Source organism: Macaca fascicularis, chromosome 9 (genome assembly GCF_037993035.2).
Source record: "Macaca fascicularis isolate 582-1 chromosome 9, T2T-MFA8v1.1".
In the NCBI taxonomy this organism is placed as follows: Eukaryota; Metazoa; Chordata; class Mammalia; order Primates; family Cercopithecidae; genus Macaca; species Macaca fascicularis.
Window position 1 is genome coordinate 30,783,465 of NC_088383.1, and position 26,693 is coordinate 30,810,157.

Below are 26,693 nucleotides of genomic sequence, written 5' to 3' on the forward strand. Positions count from 1 at the left end.
TAGTCCCAGCTACACTGTATTAATTCTTTAATATATAAAATCCACCACAACCCCATATTTAGACGTGCCTATAGGCATGGTGGCATGCACCTGTAGTCCCAGCTACTCAAGAGGCCAAGGAAGGAGGATTGCTTGAGCCTGGGATGTCAAGGTTGCAGTGAGCTGTGATTGCACCAATGCACTCCAACCTGGGCAACAGAGTGAGACCCTGTCTGAAGAAAAAGAAAATAGCCAGAAAATGTTAGAAAATGTCTAGGCTCTCTTGAATTCTTTGTCAATTTGTTTTAAATCTGTTGGGAGTTTTATTTCTGCTTTTTCTGTGTTCTAACTTAAACCCAGCTAACCATCCCAAAACTCATTGGTTAGCCTCTTATGGACCTGAATGACATGTATATCAAGCAGATGGCATGCTATTTGTGTGTTTTGTTTAATCCCACAAAAATCAAAACTTCTAAAGCAAATCAATCAAACTGTGCAAATAAGAGCGACTACAGAGGATAATTAGTGGTTTGTAGGAAGGCCACCCGTAAACATGAAATACAAGTCCGAGAAAAGAAAATAAATCAAATGAAAGTCAGCTTATCAGCCACAGTTGAAAAATAACTGTGAAAGTCCAAAGCCAGTGTCTTATCTAGCTGGAACAATTGGTCAGTGTCTCTGAGGCCCTGGTAACTGTTGCAATGTTTCCTTTCTCCCACCCCCTCCCGCCCTGCCCTGCTAATTTAATGCATTTTTCCCAGTCGGCGCTGATAAGATCCAGCAGGATGTCCTGTGTCATCTGCACTTGCCATCCCTAGAGGCTCCATTCTTGCGTGGGTACCCACAGCAACTTCCTTGTAAAAGAATGAATTGAGCACTACTTTCAAGTCAGCAGGGAACTACGTGCACTTTTTAGTTGTCTCAAATTAGTGGATGTATGAATTATTTGTCCGCATCTTTTTACAGTCTTCCATATAGTTCTGGATGCCTGGAATGTGTATTAGAACTTTTGTTGAAACCACCAAATACCTGTAGGTTGCTATAACTAACTGGTCACAGATGTAGCATTAAATCCACCCCAAGTTTTTTTCCCTGCAGCTACAGCATATGCCGGAGCCATAGTTTTATACATCTTGGAACAGACGCTATTCAGAAACAAAATCAATACCTTTTTTAAAGCAGTACTACCTTATTTGGGGTCAGGGGCTACCTATTTATTTTCCAGGGGCCTGTTTATCAGTAGGCACATCTAAATATGGGGTTATGGTGGATTTTATATATTAAAGTATTAATACAGTTTTTTTTTTTTTTTTGAGACGGAGTCTCAAAAAAATCGCCTAGGCTGAAGTGCAGTGGCGCGATCTGGGATCACTGCAACCTCCCCCTCCTAAGTTCACGCAATTATCCTGCCTCAGCCTCCCGAGTAGCTGGGATTACAGGCATGCGCCACCATGTCTGGCTAATTTTTGTGTTTTTAGTAGAGATCAGGTTTCACCATAATTAGCCAGGCTCGTCTTGAACTCCTGGCCTCAAGTGATCCATTTGCCTCGGCCTTCCAAAGTGCTGGAATTACAGGCATGACCCACCACGCCCCGACCTAAAGTATTAATAAAAATGTAGAAGAACATTTCCTAGTTCTTCTAATTATTTGCTGTGACCTCACATGACAAATTGTCCTAATATTATCATTATTGTTGTTTTTACTTTTCCCGGCTCCCTTCCCAGTGAAGTGTAGTATCAACGAGGCACTAGCACGCGGGAACCTCTGGAAATGGTGACAGACTGCGGACTGTGAGGACAAAAATCTTCTAATGCTGAAGTCATTGCAGGATGGTAAATCTGATTTCAAGCCATGTGATGTACAATTTTAAGGGCCTAATGACTATGTTTAAGAAAATATACTTAAAAGTTAAGGCCAGGTGCCGTGGCTCACAGCTGTATTCCCAGCACTTTGGGAGGCCGAGGTGGGCAGATCAGCTAAGGTCAGGAGTTAGCGACCAGCCTAGACAACATGGTGAAATCCAGTCTCTACTAAAAGTACAAAAATTAGTCCAGCTACTCTAGAGGCTGAGGCAGGAGAATTGCTTGAACCTGGGGGGCAGAGGTTGCAGTGAGCCGAGGTCGCGCCACTGAACTCCAGCCTGGGAGACAGAGTGAGGTTCTGTCTCAAAAATAAATAAATAAATAAATAAGTAAAGTTAAAAGACAAGTTTTTTACATGTAGATTTGAAACACTAACTACATTGATATGAACACAATAAAAAGGAATTCTGACACTAATACATTATCGCTTTGGGAAAACAAAATATGCTCCTCTTCCTCATAAAGGCAGGTGAACAGAGGTTAATATTATAAGCTCCGTTCATTCAAAACTCTTCACCTGAGATTATAATCCTAACCTCAGGAAATCTTGACGGAACACTTTATGGTATTTCAATAGTTTTAAGTCTAAATGCTTTTTTAGAAAACCTGAAAAGGCACGTGCTGTTTGTAATACTATTCTGGAAGGAAGGAAAGAAGGAAGGGCAGGGCAGGGCCGGGAAGAAGGGAGGAGGGGAGAGGGATGTAAATTAGAGGCATGTAAATTAGAAGCCATCTGAAGCTAAGAAATGAAAGAAAAAGATGAGAGGCCATGAAATTCCTTTAGTTCGTAATTAACACTCTCTGTTCTTCAGTAATGTGTATTTACGTAACATCCCCATTTTCCAGATTACATGATTTATCTTATGTTCTATGCTCTATTAGACACTACGTCTACTGTATCTCAATATAAGTCTATGCCTTCCTGCAGCATTTGTATATCCATAAAGATCTCATTCATCACACCAGATTGCAAGTTTTTAATAGAAGACATCTGATGACAATGGTTACTCACAAAATAAACTAAGACTGGAAATGTCATAGTCTGAATCTATGAAATTATAAATCAGTAAATTTATGGATCATTTGAAAAGAAAAAGAAGTACTGGTTGGCTGTTATTATTGGTTAGGAAGCTAGAGGTAGGGCTCACAAATCTTAAACAATTTCTGGGGTTTTTTTTTTGAGACAGAGTCTCTCTGCCGACCAGGCTGGAGTGCAATGGCATGATCTCAGCTCACTGCAACCTTCGCCTCCAAGAGATTCTCCTGCCTCAGCCTCCGAGTAGATGAGATTACAGGTGCCTGCCACCACACCTGGCTAGTTTTTGTATTTTTAGTAGAGACAGGGTTTCACTATATTGACCAGGCTGATTTCGAACTCCTGTGTCCACCTCGGTCTCCTGAAGTGCTGGGATTACAGGCGTGAACCACCGCACCCAGCCACAATTTCTTTGATTCTAGTGTGCACCAAAGTTTGAGAGCCATGGGGCATGACCAGTACTAACTAACATTCACTTTACAGGGACAGGTTCTCTTGGGAACACCTGGTCACTCGCCCTGTAGATCTCAAGAACTACAAAGTGATTGATGGCCCCATTTGGGGAGCTGAATGTATTCACAGTAAAGTGCTTCCCAATTTCCCTGTTTATCAGGAGGTAACATAACCCGGAAGAGGAAGAAGTACGTAGGCTTTGGGGTCAGACAGATTTGCGTTGGATCTCAATGCTGCCATTCATTGTGTGTCTTCAAGCAAATGACCTCATGTCTCAGCCTCAGTTCCTTACATGATAATGATCCACAGTCTGGTTATGAGAATTAGATGTTTGGTGAAACCGTTTAGTACAGAGCCAACATTCTATAAGCATTAGCTGTTCTTATGCTGCCCCCTCCATGAAGTTTGTGTGAGAATGAATGAGAGAAACGCAAAGCACCTGGAGAACATCATGGTACTCTACAAACGGGAGGTGGCTTCCATTTCTGGGGACTAAATAGAACTAATGAGCTGTTCCCTCATTTACTGAGAACATGGAGGGTTACTATTTCTATATTCATTTACTTTTTGTGGAAAAAATATTACAGAGATGGAAGGTGATTAAGAAATTTTAGAAGGACCATTCCATTTAGCATTTGCAATGGACAGGATAGCAAGATTGTCCCTTCCTTCCTTCCTTCCTTCCTTCCTTCCTTCCTTCCTTCCTTCCTTCCTTCCTTCCCTCCCTCCCCCCCGCCCCACTTCCTTCTGTAATAGTACTGCAAATAGTATGTGCATTTTCAGGTTAAAACAAAGCATTTAGACTTCTTAAAACTATTGAAATACATAAAGTGTTTGGTCAAGATTTCCTAAAAGGCAGGGTATTTAGAGCTACTTCCATTCTGCCAGGGAACCCAGATAGCACAAGACTGCAAGATAACACTTTAATGAGAAGATTCTTATGTAACGGGAAATGTGAGCTTAATCTGAGCATATGGCTGTGAGTGCATGTGCGTGCATATGTGCATGTGTGTGTGACACCTGTGTGTGAAGAGGGCAGTAAAAGCTGGCTTTTACAGTTTAGAAGACTAGTCTTGGTGTTGGAAATCTTGGCAAAAATGCTATGGACAAAATATCCCTCTGATGGTAAATTCGGAGTATTCTTTGAGGCATATAGGATACATTTACATCTCCTCCATTGGATATTGACACACATTGTACCTGTGGCTAAGACATTACTTCACTTCCTTTCACCACTTCTTCCAAGTTTAATTGGAGGATGCCAAGCAGGCAACTGGCCAAGCAGAGAGGAATGGGACCATATTATAAACTCACTGAAAGATTCAGTGATTTCAAATCCTCAGCCAACCTAGCTATCCGGGCCTGGCTTCCATATGTTGCCAAGCTGATAATATCCCCCTCACAGATCGGGAGTCATGAGGGTTGGTGCTAATGTGCACAGCTCTGCACCCACCTAAACACACAATGACGACTTCTAGGCCGAGACAACAGGACCTGCAGCTGTGCTCACCTCCAGCTGCCAGCGATCCCCTCATGGGAGGAGAATTCAGAGGAGATTGAGTGCTTTCAGTGTGGTAGGGCTGTAGATGAAAGGAGAATTAAAAAGGGTCTGGAAGACGTGGTTATACTCCTCAGAGGTAGGTAGTGGTAGAGGAGACCATGAGGCCTGTGTTTCCTATGGCATGGCCACCATCCCACACAGGACTGCTTTCTGATATAGGAAGGAATACCTCCTTTCCATCCCCCATGTTATACTACTGTTTTTTGTTTTTATAAGAGACAAGGTCTCCCTCTGTTACCCAAGCTGGACTGCGGTGGCACCATCTTAGCTCACTGCAGCCTCAACCTCCTGGGCTCAAGCGATCCTCTTGTCTCAGCCTCCAGAGTTGCTAGGACTACAGGCACATGCTGCCACATATGGCTAATTTTTAAATTTTTGTATAGGCAGGGTCTCACTATGTTGCCCAGGCTGATCTTCAACCCTGGTCTCAAGTGATCCTCCTGTCTCAGCCTCCCAAAGTGTTGGGATTACAGGTATGAGCCACTAGGCCAGGCCAGACTTGTTTTTGAAGGGTTTAATTATTTTGTTTAAATTATGATTGCACAATCTAGAAATATATGTAGAATTCTAGGAAACGTCTTATTCTTCTATGAAGAAAAAGGCCTTGGAATCTAAATGAAAGACTATGGAGTTATCCTACTTTCTGAAGAGAATAAATGAGCTTTAGGAATGGAGGATCCAATACAATCCTAGTTCCCCTTTGACATTATGAGGAAGTTCATCCCATATAAGCTTACAAGTTGCTTCCAACATGTGTTTAGTTGGGTTATTTAGGAACAACATGCTCTTCTCATTCAACCTGTAGGTCTGGTGACATTTCATGTAGCTTTAGTCCAACTCTGTGGAATGGCCCAATTGATTTAATATTCACATTGGTACCAATGATACAGGATAATTGCTATTTAATAAATGGGCTAACAGTCAGCTAAAGAGCTGGTGTACCCAAGGTTTCCTCCCACTGTTAGATTTCAGTCCAAAGCCCTACCCTTTTTTAACCCACCCTGGGAAGCTACATCCACGCTGAATACAAATTCTTGTATAAAATGAAGCCAGTATCACATCAGAAATGCCAAACATCAAACACCAACAGATGCCAACCTGTCAGAATTCACGCTGTCAGATTCTGAAGCAATGCACTAGAAAAATGTGATGTGAGCAGGAAGGGGAAAAATGCATTTGAAATGAGGGAGGGTTGTTCTTGTTTTGCTGATATCCATGAAAGGGAGGAAGAAGTCCCTCGGAAGAATGAGGGTGAAAAGCAAAGGACCTCCCATGCATTTGGGTCTACTCCGTTTGCTTGACACAGCTGTATCCTCACCATATTATAGCACTATTTCCAAGCATTGTCATTTGTTCTGAATCATCTAGACTAAAATGACAAACGGAGTTAGCCTGATGCTTCCTGAGGCATATGTGGTTTTACTTCCAACTTGCAAATATGGTTCAAACAAGGACTTTTTTTTTTTTTTTTGAGACAGAGTCTCACTCTGTCACCCAAGCTGGAGTGCAAAGGCATGATCTAGGCTCACTGCAACCTCCACCTCCTGGGTTTAAGCAATTCTCCTGCCTCAGCCTCCTGAGTAGCTGGGATTACAGGCACCCACTACCACACCCAGCTAATTGTTTTTGTATTTTTAGTAGAGACAGGGTTTCATCATGTTGGCCAGGCTGGTCTCAAACTCCTGACCTCAGGTGATCCACCTGCCTCGGCCTTCCAAAGTGCTGGGATTACAGGCGTGAGCCACTGTGCCCAGCCAACAGGGAATTTTTGAGCATTTAGTACCTATACAGAAATCTGACAGTTATTTTAGAACATCAAAGTTTTTATTTGATCAAAATCGTTACAATGTACAAGCGTTTGCTGATTGTAGAAACCACAGGTGAAATTGATTTTCATTGTCTTTTTTTTTTTTCTTATTTTATGTTTCTTTGAACTAGGATTATCCCTCAAGATTTTCAGTATCTTAATCCCCCAAGCCTGGGGGTCACACTCAGCCAGACAGAGAAACAGGGCTTCCCTTTTCAAAAAGGGGCGGTGTCCCAGGGCTGTTTGGCTACCCCTTTTTAAGTTGTAAGTGAAATTAGGAAGGATTATCTATATGCAGCTAGAACAATATGTAAGGACACATGTGGGTATATGGCATTGCTATCCATTAGAGTTTAAAATAAAACTCGGCTGTGGTGGCACCAGCAGACAGCCTGTTACCTTCAACTTCACAGGAATGAAAGTCAGCATGAAAGCAAAGCCATCATGCTTGTCAAGGGTAGAAAGAAACAAAAGACATACTCTAAGCTGGTACAAACCAGCTAGGAGGGCTGAATTGCTCAGGCCCACGTTTTACTCATTTTAAAAGGAATTCTCGGCAAGTGGAGAAGGCACATTCCCCAGCAGAACTCACTTGCCCAGAAGGGAAGGCAGAAAAATGGACACATATTTGATTGAACTTGGAAACACGTATGAAGACATTTGGTATTGCAGCGTATATTAATGCCTCTGCAAGGCAGCCTGGGTGGGCCACTGAAACCTGCCTCCCAGGGTCACAGCATCAGCGAAAACAGCTTCACAGAGTCCGAGTGTCTAGTCTTCTTGGGTGCAAGGTAATGTATTTACAAACCCCTGGCCAGAAGACGGTATTGGGAACAGGGATGCCTAAGCTCCTGGCAAGGAATTGAGCAAATAGAATCAAATAGAATTGACCTTTCTATCCTTTTTTGTTGTTTGCTTTTTGAGATGGAGTCTCGTGCTGTTGCCCAGGCTGGAGTGCACTGGTGCAATCTCAGCTCACTGCAGCCTCCTCCTCCTGGGTTCAAGTGATTCTCCTGCCTCAGCCTCCCGAGTATCTGGGACTACAGGTGCATACCACCATGCCTGACCTTTCTGTACTTTTGTTTAACCATTTAAAGTATACATTTCAGTGGCAGTAAGTACATTAATGGTGTACAACCATCACCACTATTCATTTCCAGAAACTTTGTATCATCCCAAACAGAAACTGTATTCATTAAATAATAACTCCCCATTCCCTTCAGCTCCTGATAACCTCTACTCCATTTTCCATTTACAAACATACCTCTTCTGGATACCTCAGACAAGTGGTATCATATAATATTTCTCATTTTATGTCTGGCTTATTTCACTTAGCATGTTTTCAAGGTTCATTCATGTTGCAACACACAGAATTCACTCCTTTGTAAGGCTGAATAATCTTCAATGGTACATATATGACATTTATCCATTTATCTATTGTTGGAAAAAGTTTTTTCCACCTTTGGCCATTGTGAATAATGCTGCTATGAACACTGGTGCACAAATATCTGTTTGAGTCACTATTTTCAGTTCTTTGGGCTATATACCTAGAAGTAGAATGGCTGGATCATATGCCAATTCAAGTTTAACTTTTTGAGGAACTGGCAAACTGTTTTCCATAAGGACTGTATCATTTCACATTCCCACCAGCAGTGAAGGGAGGGTTCCAGTTTCTCCACATCCCTGCCAACATTTGTGGTTGTTTTGTTTTTTACACAGCCATCCTAATGGGTATGAAGTGGTATCTCATTGTAGTTTTTATTTGCGTTACATACTTTTTCTAATTTAGTTACTAAAGATAGGTATGGCTTTTCCTCTGAAATTCCAGTAGCTTCTCTTGGTCAACCAAACAATGTGTGTGTGAAGCCTATTTCTTCACAGATTTCAGAGCTGCTCAGCAGGGATTTCACCTTGTCACTGTCATACCACACAGCACAGACTGATTGGAATTGAAGGAAGGCAAACGGCTGAATCAAGAAAGGCACTTTGCACTCTCTCTGGGGCAGGATGAAGCGTTTCTTTCTTTTTCTTTCTTCCTTTCTTTTTCTTTAATACACTAGCATCAGAGAACTGCCATTTAGTGCAAAGCAGGCAATTCACCCATCAAGCCTGTGAAGGTAGTTGAAGTAGCTGCTCTAATGGCTGAATGGCTGGACAAAAGCGTCCATTGTGGGGCTCACTGCTTTTGAGGATAACAATGATTGTTCTGATCTGACAGCAAGACCATGAAATTATACCTGTGATAGAAAGAGCTGCATCTTGAACGAGTCGCTTCTCTAATGATCAGCTAACGGCAACAGGTCCCCTTTACACTACTGACATAAAAAGTCACAGGACAATCGTACACTCCTTTTTTGAAGTAGATGTATCCGAGCTGCAGCAGGCATCTCTCTGATGACAGTTAGGAGGATGGTGCCCCTGATTCTGGGACTGATGCTGGCAACATTCAGGAGAGAAAGGTTGTGGCTGGCCTTCCCAAGTACATGCTGGTAAAAGAAGGTCATGTGCCACACTGGTCTTCTTTGTGTGCCCTTGAAGCTGGGTGCTGTGAAGGTAGGTAGGTAAGTGTCCCACAAATCTGGCTCTAGGCTCTAGTGCTCAGACTTTAGTGAGACTATTCCAGCCAACAGCAGGGAAACCCACCTCTGCTGGTAATGCCAGCCTAGAAATCTGGGGGAACTTGTTAGTAGGTCAAGAATAGTAATCATCACAGGGGCTTCTGGTGAATTGGCAACAAAGATCAAAAAGGTAGAAGTGAACTTTGAAGTGATGGAGATGTTACTTTTTCAGATGGACTCTATTGAGTTTTAAGAATAAAAATTTCCAAGAGAAATAATTTGATTGGTCTACTTAATCACCATCGCCCCTGTCTAGGCAGACCTTCTTTGCAAACCTCTTCCTGGTTCCTGGTCATGGATTGGTTGCCCTTGGGTCAGCTGATTCACCAGGCTCTGATCAGCTGAGGGGGCTTGGTCACATGACACACAACATGGCTACTCCTACTGAAAGAATAGAGGGCAGTGGGAAAGATAATTTCTTTTCTTTCAGAGGCTGTGTATCACAACTATAATTGATGGGCCTGATACATTCATACCTAACTCCACACTTAGGAAAACCAGACAATTGGACTTCACATTTTTCTCCCTTGCCTAAAACTTAGAATGGTTTCTGCAGATCATGAGAATATGTTATAAAAATAATTTAGGTCAGGCCTTATTTGCTTTTACAATTGTTCCTAATCATCATTATTCATCATTTACTTAATTTTTCAAACAACCCCTCTTCCCACAGAGAGAGCAAGAATGATAAAGAATATCTACATAAGTCTCTTGGCAGAAAAAAACTCCTATAAGATAGTTTCCTGACTGAGCTACTTGAGTTGAGTAGTTTAGATATTTCCTAGAGGAAGGCCAGGGAGACCCAATTCCTGCCCAGTGGTTTTGTTGAATAGTCAGTGAGTGAGGGAAAAAAATTAAAAGTTCCTTTTCCCTTTTGGAATTCTCATCTTAGAAGAACTACCAAGTTTCAAAGCACCACTTGAATCTTTTTTCTTAAATATTTAGTGTTGAGTTCTCTTAATCCCTGTTCCCTCCTTCCCATATTCAAACAGCAACACTGAGAGAACTCGCCTCTCAGTTCCTGAGGCTTATGACTTTGAGTCAACTTCTATCCCGCCCTTCTCTCTCTTTCCCCAATAGTGAGTCATCTCTGAGTCCTGTATTTGTATCCTCTTGACCCATCCCTTCCAATATATCCCTGCAATTTTGGCACTAGTCTTATGTCTGGGGCTCTTCCGTTGGCCTTACTCTACAGAGTTAGATTTCCTACACAGCCTAGAAAGCAATCTGACATAAATCCCATTTCAATCATGACATTTCTCCATTGACGAATCTATGTTCAAGCCACTGTCGAATTCAAATGCCTGTATCACATGCTTCCTACATTTAAGTTCCCAATCTCATGATTCATTAACTCACCCCCAGTCAGTAGGACAGCCCCCAACCTCACTACTCTGCAGGCCACTGAGCCAGGCCCCCTGCCCCATCAGTCTTTCTACCAGCCATTTCCCCTCTGGAATGATCCCCTTACTACCCACTCCTGTGCCCCTATTCAACCCAAGTCCGGGAGCTATCCCCCCAGCATTAAACCATGGGCCTGCACATACTGCATGCTTTCCAGGAACTGCCCTCTTATGGTCAAACAGCATCTTCTTGTCCATGATGTTTGCTACCCAGATGGCCCCCGAAGCCTCTTTCATGACTTGTTCTCAGTTTAGGGAAAGAGGAAAACAGATTCTCTCTTCTCACCAAAGCAGCTCTATTTTAGACTCGCACCAGGTGTACTTATACCAAAATCTCTAAAGAGCAATGGAACATACCTTTTCTCTGCCCCAAATCTCCTTACTACTGACCACCTGGAGTTTCCCAGATGAAGGCAAATGCCTCCTGAAGTTAAGCTTAAAAGGCATCTGTGTTACCTGGAAGGGATAAGACATTATTGATACCTAGTGAATTTGTACCATGGATTATTTTAACAGATTGGCTAGAGCATGAAAGGTAAAGGAGTAGAACAAAGGGCAGCTATATTTTGATATGTTATACATCAGTCTGGAATTTCTTTGGTTACAAAGGGCAAAAACCCGGTTTGAACTATTTTGGTCAATTTATCTTGGAAGACTTAATTGAATGACAGAATTGGAGGAAGGGTTGAATGAATAAGTTGGGTAAGTGAAGGCATAGAGCTGAATCTGAGCCCAACATTTGTTTTTTATTTTATTTTCATTTTATTTTTGAGACAGTCTTGCTCTGTCACCCAGGCTGGAGTGCAGTGGCACGATCTGTGCTCACTGCAATCTCTGCCTCCCTGGTTCAAGCGATTCTCTTGCCTCAATCTCCTGAGTAGCTGGGTCTACAGGCACATGCCACCACACCTGGCTAATTTTTGTATTTTTAGTAGAGCTGGGGTTTCGCCATGTTGGCCAGGCTGGTCTCGAACTCTTGGCCTTAAGTGATCCACTCACCTCAGCCTCCCAAAGTGCTGGGATTACAGGTTGAGCCACTGCACCTGGCCCCCTGAGCCGAAGATTTAAATGCTAGCAGGTACAGCAGCAGTACCGACATGTCGCTGCCTAGAAAAGAAATCTGTGTACCTGAGAGCTGCCTCTAAAGGGATCACTCACTTCTGCTGCGTAGCACTCCTGAAATTAGTAGACACTTGTTTGGAAGCTGTGTGTAGTATTATAACCTCCAGTATTGCCTACAATTCTGTTGCACTAAGAACGTCTTTTAGTGTTTAGAGATATCAAATGTGTTTATAGCTAGAGGGTCAGTGGGTACATTAAATTTCCTCATTTGCTGGTATCTAAACTGAGCTACATTTGTTTAAATATATCTTTTACGTCTAAGTGTAATTGTGCTTTTACCTTTTTCTTTCAAATGAATTATTATGAATATATATTTATATCTCACACATAATGGTGATGATTAAAACCTTAAAAAGTGCCTTGGAACAGATGGTAGTTTTAGAACAAAACAGATCCATTAGCTGTCAAATCCAGCTTCCCGTAGGATGAAAAATAGAGTTAGTTCTCAGGTAGCACTAAGAAAAGCTCTCACTTAATCTAATACTTTAGGTTATGGATTATTTTGTAAAAAAAATTGGCATGGGAAAACTGTGACAACTCACAAAGTGCAAAAAATAAAATAAAATAAAAATTCATATTATTCTGTAAGCAAACAACACAAAACCTAATTGAAAGTATATTTTAAAAGATGATATGGGCTGGGCACGGTGGCTCACGCCTGTAATCCCAGCACTTTTAGAGGCCGAGGCAAGCAGATCACTAGGTCAAAAGATCAAGACCATGCTAGCCAACATGGTGAAACCCCTCTCTACTAAAAATACAAAAATTAGGCCAGGCATGGTGGCTCATACCTGTAATCCCAGCACTTTGGGAGGCTGAGGTGGGTGGATCACCTGAGGTCAGGAGTTTGAGACCAGCCTGACCAACATGGAGAAACACCGTCTCTACTAAAAACACAAAATTAGCCTGGTGTGGTGGTGCATGCCTGTAATCTCAGGTACTTGGGAGGCTGAGGCAGGAGAATCGCTTGAACCCGGGAGGTGGAGGTTGTGGTGAGCCAAGATCACGCCATTGTACTTCAGTCTGGGCAACAAGAGCGAAACTCTGTCTTAAAAAAAAAAAAAAAAGCTAAGAGTGGTGACAGGCGCCTGTACTCCCAGCCACTCAAGAGGCTGAGGCAGGAGAACAGGAGAATCACTTGAACCTGGGAGGCAGAGGTTGCAACAAGCCGAGATTGCACCACTGCACTCCAGCCTGGCAACAGAGCAAGATTCCATCTCAAAAAACAAACAAACAAAAATACAAAAACAAAAAAGGTGATATAATTGATTTGGAATTAAATGGTGCAAATTTCCAGAGTTTTCCAAATACACATAGTTTTCCTATCTCCATTTGTGTAATCTTTCATTTTTTTCTTAACCATGAGAAGAAGGAAAAAATAATCTCTAATTTTATAGAAGTAGTGTTTTCTAGAGCCAGAGAAATCACTAGAGATGACACAATGATTTGTCCAAGGTCAGACAACTATTTAGAGTCAGAGCAGAAGCTGGAGTCAAGTCTCCTCTCCTTTATCCTTTCTACCACCTCCGTCAAATGCTCAGCAGTCCTTTTCTAAAGGAATGGTTCTATAAATAGTCACTTGTGTCAGATTTTCTGTATGTGTTTGTTCTTGTGGCTCTACTAAGTAAAATGTTTTGATAAAAGATCTTTAAACAACATGTTGCATGACCACAAACAGTTCTCAGGGCAAACAAATATATTTGCGGATGTCCTGTTCTACTCAATAGAGACAGCAGAGTTCTTTGTATACCACAGTATACAGGGTCTAGAGACAGCTAAATTTAAGCTAAAATGCCTATAAGCAAATCTGTATTTAAGTAACGCAATTCATGGTTTTACATGGAAATGAAATGAAACTTCTGTCCATCAGCACTCGCACAAGTCAGGCACGAGTCAGAAACATAGGTGTTTAAGCCATAAGAAAGAAAAGGTGGCTGGGCATGATACTTACGCTTGTAATCCCACAAGTTTGAGAGGCCAAGACAGAAGGATCACTTAAGCCCATGAGTTGCCGACCAGCCTGGGCAACATAGTGAGACCCCGTCTCTACAAAAACATACAAATAGCTGGGCATAGTGGTACACACCTGTAGTCCCAACTGAGGAAGTTGAGGTGGGAGGATAGCTTGAGCCCAGGAATTCAAGGCTGCAGTGAGGTATGATCTTGTCACTTCACTCCAGCCTGGGTGACAGAGTGAATGAAAAAAAGAAAGAAAGAAAGGAAAGAAAGAAAGAAAGAAAGAAAAAAAGAAAGAAAGGAAAGAAAGAAAGAAAGAAAAAAAGAAAGAAAGAAAGAAAGAGAGAGAGAGAAAAAGGAAGGAAGGAAGGAAGGAAGGGAGGGAGGGAGGGAGGGAGGGAGGGAGGGAGGGAGGGAAAGAAAGAAAGAGAAGGAAGGAAGGAAGGAAAACATGCAAATAGGCAAAGAAATTTTATAGAATCTGAAAACTTCACTATTATTCAGAAGTGAGAAAGAGAAATTTGACTTCATATAAAATACAGTGTGATGATTAATTTTATGTGTCAGCTTACTAAATCAAGGGGTAGCCCAGGTATTTGGTCAAACATTCTTCTGTGTGTTCCTGTGAGGCTGTTTTTTGGATGAGCTGAACATTTAAATTGATAGACTTGAGTACAGCAAATCACCCTCCCTAATGTGGGTGGGGGCCTCAGTCGATCTGTTGGAGGAATCAATAGAACAAAAAGACTGACCTTGTCCTAAATAAGGGAGAATTCCTCCTGCCTGACTGCCTTTTAACTGGGATGTTGACTTTTTCCCACCTTCAGACTCAAAGTGAAACACTGGCTCTTCTAGGTCTCAACCCTGCTTGCCATCAGATTGGAATGTATACCATTGGCTCTCCTGGGTCTTAGAATTCTCAACTCACCCCGAAAATCTTGCAACTTGTCAGCCTCCATAATGGCATGAGCAATTTCTTATAATAAATCAAATCTCTGTCTATCTATCTGTCTATCTGTCTATCTATCTATCCATCCATCCACCCACGCACACACATCCTGTTGGTTCTGCTTCTCTGGAACATGCTGATGAATACATTTAGCAATTATTTGCACTCCGGAAATAATCATAGTCACTCGATCTAAGTTCATCTTGTTTATAGAGTCACTGTTTTCAAACCGGTTTGCCATCACATTAATAAAATAAAGAAACAATCCTGATATGAGAGCAGTAGGTATCCTGATATTCATCAGTTTATTTTCTTTCAGTTATATAACCTTTCTTGTTTTAATCTTTTGGTTTCTTTATGAACTCAGGTTTGGTGTTATATTTTTCCCTATTTCAAAGGAGTAACTTGATTGTCTTTTGGTGTGATTTATACACCGGGTGTCAGTATGATTCAAATCGGGACATCAGGGGAAAAGCAGGCTTAGGTAAAATGATTTTGTGACCTTGAATTGGTCTTTACATTTCTCTAGTATTTCTACATTCATCTTTTATTCATCTTATGGTAAGTTCGTTCTTACCATAAGATTCCTTCTAGCTCAAAGATTCTGTAACAAATAAAATACGTGGTTTCTGCTTCCAATAAATTTGTCATCGAGCTAGAGAGAAGATATTCTGGATTGCAGTACAGGCAAAGGTTTTGCAGAGGCTTTGAGAAGACAGAGATGAAGGAAAGTTGTGTGATCATGAAAAGCTCCTTGACAAGGATGAGATGCCCTTACATGATGGGATGAAGGAAGAGCTTCCCAGAGAGGGGCAATGTGAGTTGAGAGCCAAAAAAGTGAGAACTGGTTTCAAGACCAACGATGTATGCTGGGAATCATGTGTGGGGGTGGGCAGTGGAGATGGGGAGCGATGGGTTGAGCCTAAAAAAGTGGCCCTCCAACCACTTTGCAACTGAGCAGAGAGTCCTGATCTCTCGCATCCACCATGACTCAGTTACCTATTCTATGTAATAGTGCCCATGGGTTTAAGGTGATGTCCAATCCATGAACTGCACGATGCCCTACACATCTGCGTAGCGGGAATCTACGACATCGCCGAGTGTTTGTTTAGCCAATGTCAAACACCAATCCAGTCCTTCCCCAAGAAAGTCTATTTGTTTAATGAAGTCTTTTGAAATGTTAAAATTCAAAATTATGTGACAAATTGGGTGAGTTGTAGGCAAAATTTGTAAAACTCTGTATATGTCTGTTAACTCACTGGAAAATGGGAAATTAAGACTTTTGTCAGCATTAAACTATCACCAAAAATTAAAATTAATTTTAATTCTTTAAATTAAATGTAAAACAATTACATTAAAAATTTATTTTTTTAAAGAAAGGATTTTCCTCAAAAAAGGAACATGTACAAAGTACACTATTGATTAACTATCTTAAAAAAAAATCTAGAAGCAAAGTCTGCTCATTGTCTGCCTCTTTTGTACATTGAACTTTTCCCCTCCACACCCTTAGTGGACAAATTCATGTAACCAGCATGTCAGCGATATAGGGCATTATCCCCAAGGGAGCATTCACTGACAGGGCAGAAGATAGAAACTACTACTGAGTTTGAAATGAGCTGCATTAGACAACCCCGTTGAGAGCTTACTTCCTTTGGTTTGCAGCTGCCTACAGGATGATGTCAGTTGATAGAAGATGGAAAGTTCTGTGTTTGAGTGCACCAGTTTCTTCAGCTTTGGATTTTCAGCAGTGAATTCAGCAGGCTGAAAGCCATGTCACAAATCCTGATCATTAATTACCACCCACCCTGGGTGGAAATCTAATCCTACTAATGAAAAAAGTTGTTCAATGCTTTGTTCCAACAAACAAAAGTCCTCGCTTATACTGCAAGGATGCTTATACATCCTGCAATACTTCCCAGGGCACATACACTGGATGAAACAATGGTGGGGCTGTCCACCAAGCCTTTTCAAACTGTGGATTCAAACTCTTTCCAATCTGATGCATGTGATTTGAAAATGTTCCTATATCTTTTTTAAGTAAAGAAGTTAGATCAGTCTGAGAAGTCAGAAATAGTTTTCTAAAAGGGTTACTGATATTTTTCTCTTTTTTTAAAAGGAAGAGCAGATTTCTTAGTGTTGGTAGATTTTTATTTATTGCTAAAGAGCTCCTGCTGTCACCTGTTACAGTGGAATAAATATAGTATACTGAACTCTAGACTCAGGGTCCAGAGACTTGGGGTGAGGAGAATCCTGACTCTTCCCAAATAAGCACAAATTGTGGTAGGGGAACCCTTATTCCTGCTAGTGAGATAGAGTCTTGCTCCAAACTCCTCTCCACTTTTTTATAAACTCTACCCCAGGCAAAGAGGCTAAGTGGCATCTGATTGTCAAGTCTGGGAGGAGGCCAGGCACAGTGGCTCACGCCTGTAATCCCAGGACTTTGGGAGGCCGAGGCGGGCGGATCACCTGAGGTCAGTTCAAGACTAGCGTGGCTAACATGGTGAAACGCTGTCTCTACAAAAATACAAAAATTAGCTGGGCATGATGGTGGGTGCCTGTAATCCCAGCTACTCAGGAGGCTGAGGAGGGAGAATCGCTTGAACCTGGGAGGTGGAGGTTATAGTGAGCCGAGATCACACCATTGCACTCCAGCCTGGGTGACAGAGAGAGACTCTGTCTCAAAAATAAAAATAAAAGTAAAAATAAAAATTAAAAAAGTCTGGGAGAAGGAGCTGAATACCGTCTAGCACTTCACTCCTCCATCTCTTAGAATGTACGTTAGTACATACTCTTGGCCGGTTCTCAAGGAGGGTGGCCTGTGGTTGTTTAGCAGTAACACTGTCCATGGCACGGAAAGTATATCTCATTTAGGGGCATGGTATTAACAAGCCCACTTGGCCAGTAGACTGAAGCATCATTCTCCAGAAAAAATTCTCCATTTTTTCTGTAATACAATTGCCCAACTCAACTAATTCTGAATGTGGGAAGAGAACAAGCGGGGCGGGGAGGTGGGTATTACTTTTTCATTCCTATTGGAAAAGGTCTAGCATGGTATCTGAAACCTTACTGGATTTCTGTAATTTTTTTATTCTTTTTTTTTAACCAGAGTCTCACTCTGTCACCAGGCTGGAGTGCAGTGGCGTGATCTCAGCTCACTTCAACCTCCGCCTCCCAGGTTGAAGCCATTCTCCTGCCTCAGCCTCCAGAGTAGCTGGGACTACAGGTGCGCACCACCACGCCCAGCTAATGTTTGTATTTTTAGTAGAGACGAGGTTTCACCATGTTGGCCAGAATGGTCTTGATCTCTTGACCTCGTGATCCACCTGCCTCGGCCTCCCAAAGTGCTGGGATTACAGGCGTGAGTCACCATGCCCAACCGACTTCTGTAAATTTTTACCTAAAATTAGTGAAGGTGGAGAGTGGGTCTGGTGAAAAAGCAAAGTAGGCTGAGTGTGAAAATTAGAAATAGGAAGTTAGTTTGACGGTTGATCCAGCTTCGAACTCCCAAAGACAGGTCATTAGCATTAGAATAGAAAACAGGGCAGTCATTTTCCCCACGGGAAGTTCAAGCTAAAACAGTCACCCTAGGAGTTCCAGAACACACCCCGTTCCAGAGCCTGATGGTCTCAGCCGAAGCTGGAGGAGTTCTCACTGCAGGCCTCCTGATTCATTTGTTTACTTAGAGCAAGCAGAGAGATCGGTCAGCTTAGTGTTCAGGTTTTAAATCAAATAGTTTCGGAGATAGCAAGATAAAGGCCCTGATTCCATTTCAGATTCTTTCTCTTTTAAAAATAATAAGATACTGAAATACAATCACCCAAAGGCAGGAACTGGATAAGGTCCATGGGAAGAAAAGAAAACAACGGACAGATAATTTATCTGTATCCCAAGGAGAGAAGCAGAGTCCAAAAATAATGCTCATTGGCGGGGCGCGGTGGCTCACACCTGTAATCCCAGCACTTTGGGCGACTGAGGCAGGTGGATCACCTGAGGTCAGGAGTTCGAGACCAGCCTGGCCAACTTGGTGAAACCCTGTCTCTACTAAAAAAATACGAAAATTAGCCAGGTGTGGTAGTGGCGCATGCTTGTAATCCCAGCTACTTGGGAGGCTGAGGCAGGAGAATCCCTTGAACCCAGGAGGTGAAGGTTGCAGTAAGCCAAGATAGCACCACTGCAGTCCAGCCTGGGCGACAGAGCGAGACGCCATCTCAAAAAACAAATAAATAATGCTCATTAACCAAAATGGAGCTTTATTTTCCCTCTTCAGTGCAAACTGTAGAAACCATTGATGACAGAAGGACTTACAGATCCTAAATCCCTCTTAGGTTCTATGGTGGCAGTGAATCATTGGAAATATGACGGATTGAGCACTGTGCTGGGGGTGGAGGCTGTACCATGTCCTTGGTAAAGTCATTTTCCCACTACGCATCAAGATTTCGTCCTCTGCAAAATGAAGAAGCTGAGAGCTTTCTTCCCTTGGTGGTGAGGGTGGGGCTCTGGCTCCAGCTCCCTCTACCTGGTGAGTGTGACTGCACCACAGTGGTGTCAGCGAATGGCTACTGGAGAGAAGGCAGAGGCTCGGAGAAAAGCATCTGTCTTCCAGCAATTGAATAACACCTCTTCTCGCCCTGCTCAGTCTGGCTGCCCCATTTGGCAGTCACTTGCAAACTACTGCTGTGTTTCCATCTGTCAAATCCCAGCAGAACATCAGGGATAGAGGGTGTGAAGTGTGGATGCTTCTTCCGTGTTTTTTTTTTTTTTTCTACTAATGGCTGTCAGGGATGGAAGTGTTGGAAGACCTTTTCAAAAGTCCCTTCTGAAATACATAAAAATATCTAGAGTTCATTAGATAATTGCTTCATAGAATACAGGGTTACCACCACCATTCTTGTAGCCAGTGACACTGTCTGATTTATCCAAAGGGGTAAGAAGTCATTGCAGATGAGTTAATCACTTGGAATAGAGCAGCAGATGCCAGATGTCTAATGAACAGCAAGGCTTTTCTGTATTTTAAGGTTTTTAAAGTACACACACACACATACACATCAGCTCTGCTGTATAAAAGTGATTCACAATACATGAAATCATGATTGTTTCAAAATAAATTCAAAATGACTGATTTGTTTTGTTCCCAACTATGTTGGTGAGAATGGTCAAAAAGAATGTGTGTGTCCATACATTCCCTAGTTAACTTCACGAACAGCTAGAGAATATGTGGTCATTTTTCTTCTCAACCTGATGGGTGCTTATTTAGCTAAGTGCCATCATCTTGTTTAGAGGTTATTACCCAAACAACTGCTGGGCCCAGCAATATGATAAATAGTGTTCTTTGTATTCCTTTGTTTCTGAAGCTAATGACACAAAAAATACCCTAAGAGGACATCAAGCTCCCAAACCATCATGAGAACTATTTAGTTACTTGCAGATTGCTTCCAGAACTTTTGAGAAGAACTTATTTGCACAGGCCAGTTGCGGTGGCTCATGCCTGTAATCCCAGCACTTTGGGAGGCTGAGGCGGGTGGATCACTTGAGGTCAGGAGTTCGAGACCAGCATGGCCAACACGGTGAAACCCTGTCTCTACTAAAAAAGCAAAAATTAGCCAGGCGAGGTGGCGAGTGCCTGTAATCCCAGCTACTTGGAATACTGCGGCAGGAGAATTGCATCAACCCAGAGCCAGAGGTTGCAATGAGCTGAGCTTGTGCCACTGCACTCCAGCCTTAGTGACAGAGTGAGACTCTGTCTCAGGAAAGGAGAGGAGAGGAGAGGAGAGGAGAGGAGAGGAGAATGTGAACATTCTACTTCTTATTCTTGTCTACTCCTAAATCCCTTTCCATATTCAGTCAAAAGTCCTATCAGACCACGACACGCAGGACCCTAAAAACTGAAAATCAAGTCACTGTAGGGAACGTGGCGCCTCCAGGCCTCTGGGACACAGCTGTCCTCCCAAGGTGGAAGGATTGGTCGCTTCCAGCTCATTGTCTGTCCGTTAGCTTCTGCTCTAATTCACATGTTATTGATAAATAAGATGGAGGGCGAGGGAGGGAACTGGAGCCAAACCCCACGGCAGGATTAGAAATGCCAGCCGGATGCAGGCAAAGCCTTGGAAAACAACAGGGTGCGTGGCTGGGCCTCCCATAGCCAGCCTGGGCCAAGCTCATTAATCTTCCAGGCCCACTGATTTATTCAGACCACAGGTGCACACGCTGGTCGTCATCTTCATGGCCAAATAAAATCATCAAAACTCTGGAGGAGTAACAACATGGCAGCTTAAAGACAACTGACTGGTGCGTTTATGACAGGCTTTGCAATATGATTTCTGACAGTTGTTTGGCATCATTAAGAGATCACTAAACAGAGCTAAGAAAAAATTGTTCGAAAATAGATGTGATTCTGGACGAGATTCTAATAACATAATGGAATCTCTTCCTAAATTTGTCTTTAAAGGAAGCTCTTGTCTTTAAAGGAAGCTCTTGTCAAAAACAAGGCTGAGAGGATAAAGATAGGTTATAACAACACATGAGAACTGGCGTCAGATTTTTCTTGGAGGGGCGTAGGAGGTAGGAAGGTGGGAAGATGTGAAAACATAACTTTATCAACGACTTGAATTTCCTCATAATAGCAATAACTGTTCTTTGTTTTTTGTTTTTAGTTTTTAACAGAGTCTTACTATGTTGGCCAGGCTGGTCTTGAACTCCTGGGCTTAAGCAATCCTCCCACCGTAACCTCAATAACTATATTTTAAATAATTTTATAATTATTTAAGTCCTTGGCTATTTAGAGATACCTACGTAATTATCTATGGACATAATAATTTGATGCCAGAGAATTGTTTTAAATAAGACAGGCAAAATACTAAAAACAGTTGAAATTCTTCATTTATGGTGGTTTATAATATTTTTTCTACTTTGGACTAAGTTTTTAAAATATATATTTTTTAGGCCAGGTGCAGTGGCTCACTCCTGTAATCCTAGCACTTTGGGAGGCCAAGGTGGGTGGATCACCTGAGGCCAGGAGTTCAAGAGCAAATGGTTACACCCCGTCTCTACTAAAAATACAAAAATTAGGTGGGCCTGGTGGCACGTGCCTATAATCCCAGCTACTTGGGAGACTGAGGCAGGAGAATCTCTTAAATCCAGGAGGCAGAGGTTGCAGTGAGCTTAATCCCCTGCCGCAAAAAAAAAAAAAAAAGTATATGTATACATATATACACACACACACATATATACACACACATATATACACATATATATACACACACATATATATACACTCATATATTCATATATAAAGTTAAAGTAACTTTTAAGCTCTTTGCAAGTTCTTTAAAGTTTATCTACTTTACGTCTAAAAACAAAGTGTAGATTATCAACGGGGATCCTCTGGAAGGAGAAAGGAGAATGGCGGAGGAAGCAGAAGAAGGGGAGGGGTTTGTCTGGTGAGTCGCTGTGCATGGGGACCCAAGGAAGGTGACAAAGTGGCAGGAAGGACTGAGGACAAATATTCTCATGTTGGCGTGGAACTCCAGGTCCTCCTGGCTTATGCTGGTAGACAAAGCAAAGTAACTGGGAAACTCTATAGTTGTCAAAACCATCACAACCACTCCCACTCTCCCATCTAGTTCCCAAGCCCTCCAAACAGAAGCTAGCAGGCCAATGCGTTGTTCTTAGTTGACCAAACCTAGGAAACAGCGGGCAAGAGAGAATCCCACCACAGAGCACCAGCCCAGTGTTTTATGTCAGGAAGTCCACACAATGAGTGGCTTGAGAGTCCTCCACAAAGAAGCTTTCTCCTTCCTGTGGACAGTATGAATAACAGCACCCAGCCAGCATGTTGGATGCTTGGCATCGGGAGCTTTAACGTTCCCAGCTTTGTCTATCTTTGAACAACCCCCCAAACCTGTGACATGTAATAATTTGTACTTTCACCAGAGCACGGACTAGAATGGTACAAGAGCAATGTTTGAGGGTGAGAGTGAGTCATTTAGCTAGTGAAGGAACTTCGCTTACTGCTTAGCATCTCCATTTCAACTCAGGATTCACTGTTTTTCTGCTTGGTACCTCTGGAGGGGTTTTATGGAAAAATAGAATATTCTATGGCAGTAGAGATCCCTAAATAAATTATGCTTATTCTGAAAGTGAAAAGACGGCAGAATGCTCTAAGTAGGCCACGAGTTTTAGCCAGAAAATAGAGCTTCGGGATAAATTTTAAAATAATGGATTTACCACAATAAACAATTGGAAAAAAAGAATAGAATAGACTATGGAAAGAATTCAAACTTTGCAGATACACTAAGGTTCTAGATATTGAGTCTACCACTGTGTTTTCCAACTTTGAGATGGGAAAGAGCTGTGTTCTTGAGGTAGATACTGAGACCATGCCAGGGAAGGAATCTACCTCTAGCTATAAGCAAGGGAATTGATTCACACTGGGCGTGGTTTAAATGTTGATAAAACCCACAGTCTCCTAGTTTTTCCATGTAGATCCCAATGGCATACTCATTCTATGATAACTTTTTGTGTCCACGTATTCGTGTTGCTTACAAGATAGCATTCACATCTGGGCACCCACATCAGTTTGGATAATTTGAAACTGGCATTTCAGGGCACATAAGCTGCCTGTGGAGGGGTGTGAGACAGACATAAGACTCACAGCTGGCCCCCTGCAGGACTGCAGAACAAACTGAGAAAGAGGCTGGCTGACTTGCTGCATCAATGATGAGTCTCTTACAGGATTGCTTGGTGCCTTCTGTTCCTGAGCTCCTGCCAAATTATGTCCTGAGCTCTAGCCCCCTGCATGTGGCTCTCTTTTATTATCAGAGCCTCACTCTGATCCTCAGGACTTAATTCTGGTTGGCACCACTAAAGCCATGGGAATCCCGGGGATAGAGTCTAGCTCAGAGAATCAGCAAGTATTTGCAGACCCAAGTCCTTTTGCAAGAGTCTTCAAAATAAACGCTAAACTTCTTGCTTGTATAGAATATTGGCTGACTGACTATTGCCCGGACTAATTGGGTCCTCTCCTGAGAGCTTGCGCATCTTGTTCTAAAGAGGTTGGGGCCTTCATGGGATTCTGTCTTTGTCACATAACACTTTGCTCGCCTCATGAAGACTTACAATGAGATGGTTGATGCCACAGGAAGGAAAAGAGTGTGATTCTCTTTTGGGGTTGATAAAGGAAAATCATTAGGAACTTGCCTCCCTGCATTGTCATTGCTTTGTTAAGTCAAGATGAAAGTTCATCAACTGCAGACTCGGCACAGTGGCTCATGCCTGTAATCCCAGCACTTTGGGAGGCCAAGACAGGCAGATCACTTGAGGTCAGGAGTTCGAGACCAACCTGGCCAACATGGTGAAACCCTGTCTCCACTTAAAAAAATACAAAAATTAGCCAGGCACAGTGGTGGGTGCTTGTCATTCCAGCTACTCAGAGGCTGAGGCAGGAAAATCGCATGATCCCGGGAGGCGGAGGTTGCGGTGAACCAAGATCATGCCATTGCACTCCAGCTTGGGTGACAGAGAGAGACTCCATCTCAAAACAAAAGACAAAAACCACAACAAAAACAAAACAACAGAAAACTGCTTACAGAGGGCTATTATGAAATATGGGAAATACAAAGGAACAAAGCCTCCAGGTGCCATAGGGCTGCTGCCACTGTGCATACAATATTCACCTTTTGTTGAAAGCAGAAGAGCTACTTCTACCTGCATTTTGCCTTATGCAGTCTGGAGGGGACTGCATGGTAGCCTTATGGAAAGAAATCAGTTCTCTTACTGCTCCCAACTAAGACACCATCCTTGCCTTTGGAAAAACCAGCCACCCACTCCTAACTTAGTTTCTTCCCCACACACCTCACCGATTTAGCCCACCTGTTCCCCGTCATTTTCATTCCCCCACCTCCTCCCGAATTTCTGTCTCCCTGATCTTGCTGAGATGTGGAGTCGTTTCCCTTCTTTTCCTCCTCCTACACTCTCTCTGAAACAAGCACACCAAGTCCTCCATTTGGGAGTGCAAAGGAGGACATCTAGTTCTCACCAGAAATTAGTTTCATTAATTGTCTGAGTTGGTCGTTGGACCCAGTGATTCAAATTTCAGCCCGGGGTGGATCTTGGCCGGTGCACCTCCAGGTAGGGTGTAGTTCTGAGTCCCTTTGGTCACCTCATCCTTTTCCTTAGCATCCCTCTGGCCCTTGAACGAACTTTATGTTTATTCTCTGTGCCCTAGAACTCTGGGTCCTTCCCTGGTTCATGCCTCTATTTTTCTTTCCTGCATAGAACTTGAAGTTCCCATTTTGCCCATGATGGACAAGTTCATGGCTCTCGTCTCTTGATGTTATTTTCTGATCCCTGACCCATTTCTTCACTTCTCTGTCAGTTTTGTTGATAGATATTTACTGATCATTAAAATTGATTCTACCCCTGGGGGAATGAGTCATGGCTTTTTAACCTATTATTCTAAATTAATTCCTGGGCCAGGCTTGCAGTGACCCTGTGGCCTCAACACTGGGCACCAGTGTCCCAGGTGCCTTGGAGGTATTTTCTCAGCTCCACCCAACAACCCATAGCCCACTTTTCATCTCATCCCATTGCTGAGCTTGCCTCCCCATTTGACCTGCTCTGACTTTGAATTTAGGGCTGGAATTGTGCATTTTGTTCTTTTCTCATTTGCACTTCATGTATCTGAGTACTGGAGCATTTATCCCGCTGTGTTTTAATTATTTGCTCACCTGTGGATCTCCCAGGCCGGATCACAAGCTCCTTATTGTCAAGGACTATATCTCACTCATCTTAGAATCCTGAGTGCCTGGCTCATGAGAGATGCTCAGGAGATATTGATGAGGTTAGCAGCTGAATTCCCCAGAGGAGAAGCCTTACAGCCTCCTATAAGCCCAGACAGTACTTCACTCCTGGAGCAGTGGTAATAAAAAAAATGACCACATTAGTAAGTGATAGGCTGTTCCTATTCATCCCAGAGACTTTTTGCAGGGTTTTTTTGTGTGTTTCTATTTGCTCATTTGTTTTTCAGTAAGGGGGAACTTCTCTTTGAATCTTGTGGCATGTTAAGTCCACTGACCACAAGTTAGGGAAAAAAAATGCAGTGTTTCGCTTTTTTTGTTTTATTGTCAGTGAAAGTCAAGGTTCAGTCCACAGGATCCACACAGCCATCAGAGGGGCCAGTGTATGGAGAAGGTGCCAGGAAAGATGCCATCAGCCTGGGCCATTGAGGTCTCCTCTGTAACCCTGCCTCTCTGTGTCTTCCTGATTCACCTGCCCCACTGCCCCAGGTGCTGGGGACAGAGGCATGTGTATTCCAGACCAGCATTGATGATGGGCAGCCCCACCAAATCAGCCTGGAGCTCAACTTCTGCTGCACCACCAACCCCACCTCCCTGAGCCTCAGTTTCCACATCTGTAAGATGTGGAAAATGCCACCTATCTTGCAGAGTTGCTACAGGGATCAGTGGTAATGCAAAAATGCTATTAGTATTGTTATTATTATGGAAATCTCTAGGCAGGAATCACATTCTCAAGCTAGCACATAATGAAAATCAAGGAATCACTAATGCATTATTCATCACACCTTGACATGACTTTTATGTAATATTCAGCTGAAGTGTCTTCGATCTGTGTCTTCTTATTTGCTATTCTGAGCTCAGAACATAGGATAACTAGCTCATCAGTTCAATGAGCTGGGATTTTTTTTTTTTTTTTAATGAGCATCTGTTTGTGCCAACATCTCAGGTCCCTGAATGTACCTGTTCTCCTGAGGTTGAGGTATAAATTGATGAAGGCTCAAGTGGTGTCATGGAATGTCTCAAATAGATTAAGGCTGCACGACACGTGTGTGACTTGTATTCTATTTGGAGACAGTGTGGGAAGGTGAATCCAGCAAGAGCTCAGATTTTCCAGAGAGCAAATGTAGAATTTTAATTAGCTTCAAGTCCATTT

At 42.6% G+C, this 26,693-nt stretch overlaps 1 protein-coding gene and 1 long non-coding RNA gene across 3 annotated transcripts in view; one reads left to right on the forward strand and one right to left on the reverse strand.

Moving 5' to 3' along the window:
- The window catches only part of JCAD (junctional cadherin 5 associated), a 103,063-nt gene that overhangs the window by 57,084 nt on the left and 19,286 nt on the right, over nt 1-26,693 (reverse strand). The gene's annotated exons all lie outside the window — the stretch shown is intronic.
- LOC135964934 (uncharacterized) lies at nt 1,283-16,062 on the forward strand. Its single transcript, XR_010577679.1, has 2 exons — nt 1,283-1,812; nt 14,626-16,062. It is a non-coding gene; the product is annotated as an uncharacterized lncRNA (long non-coding RNA).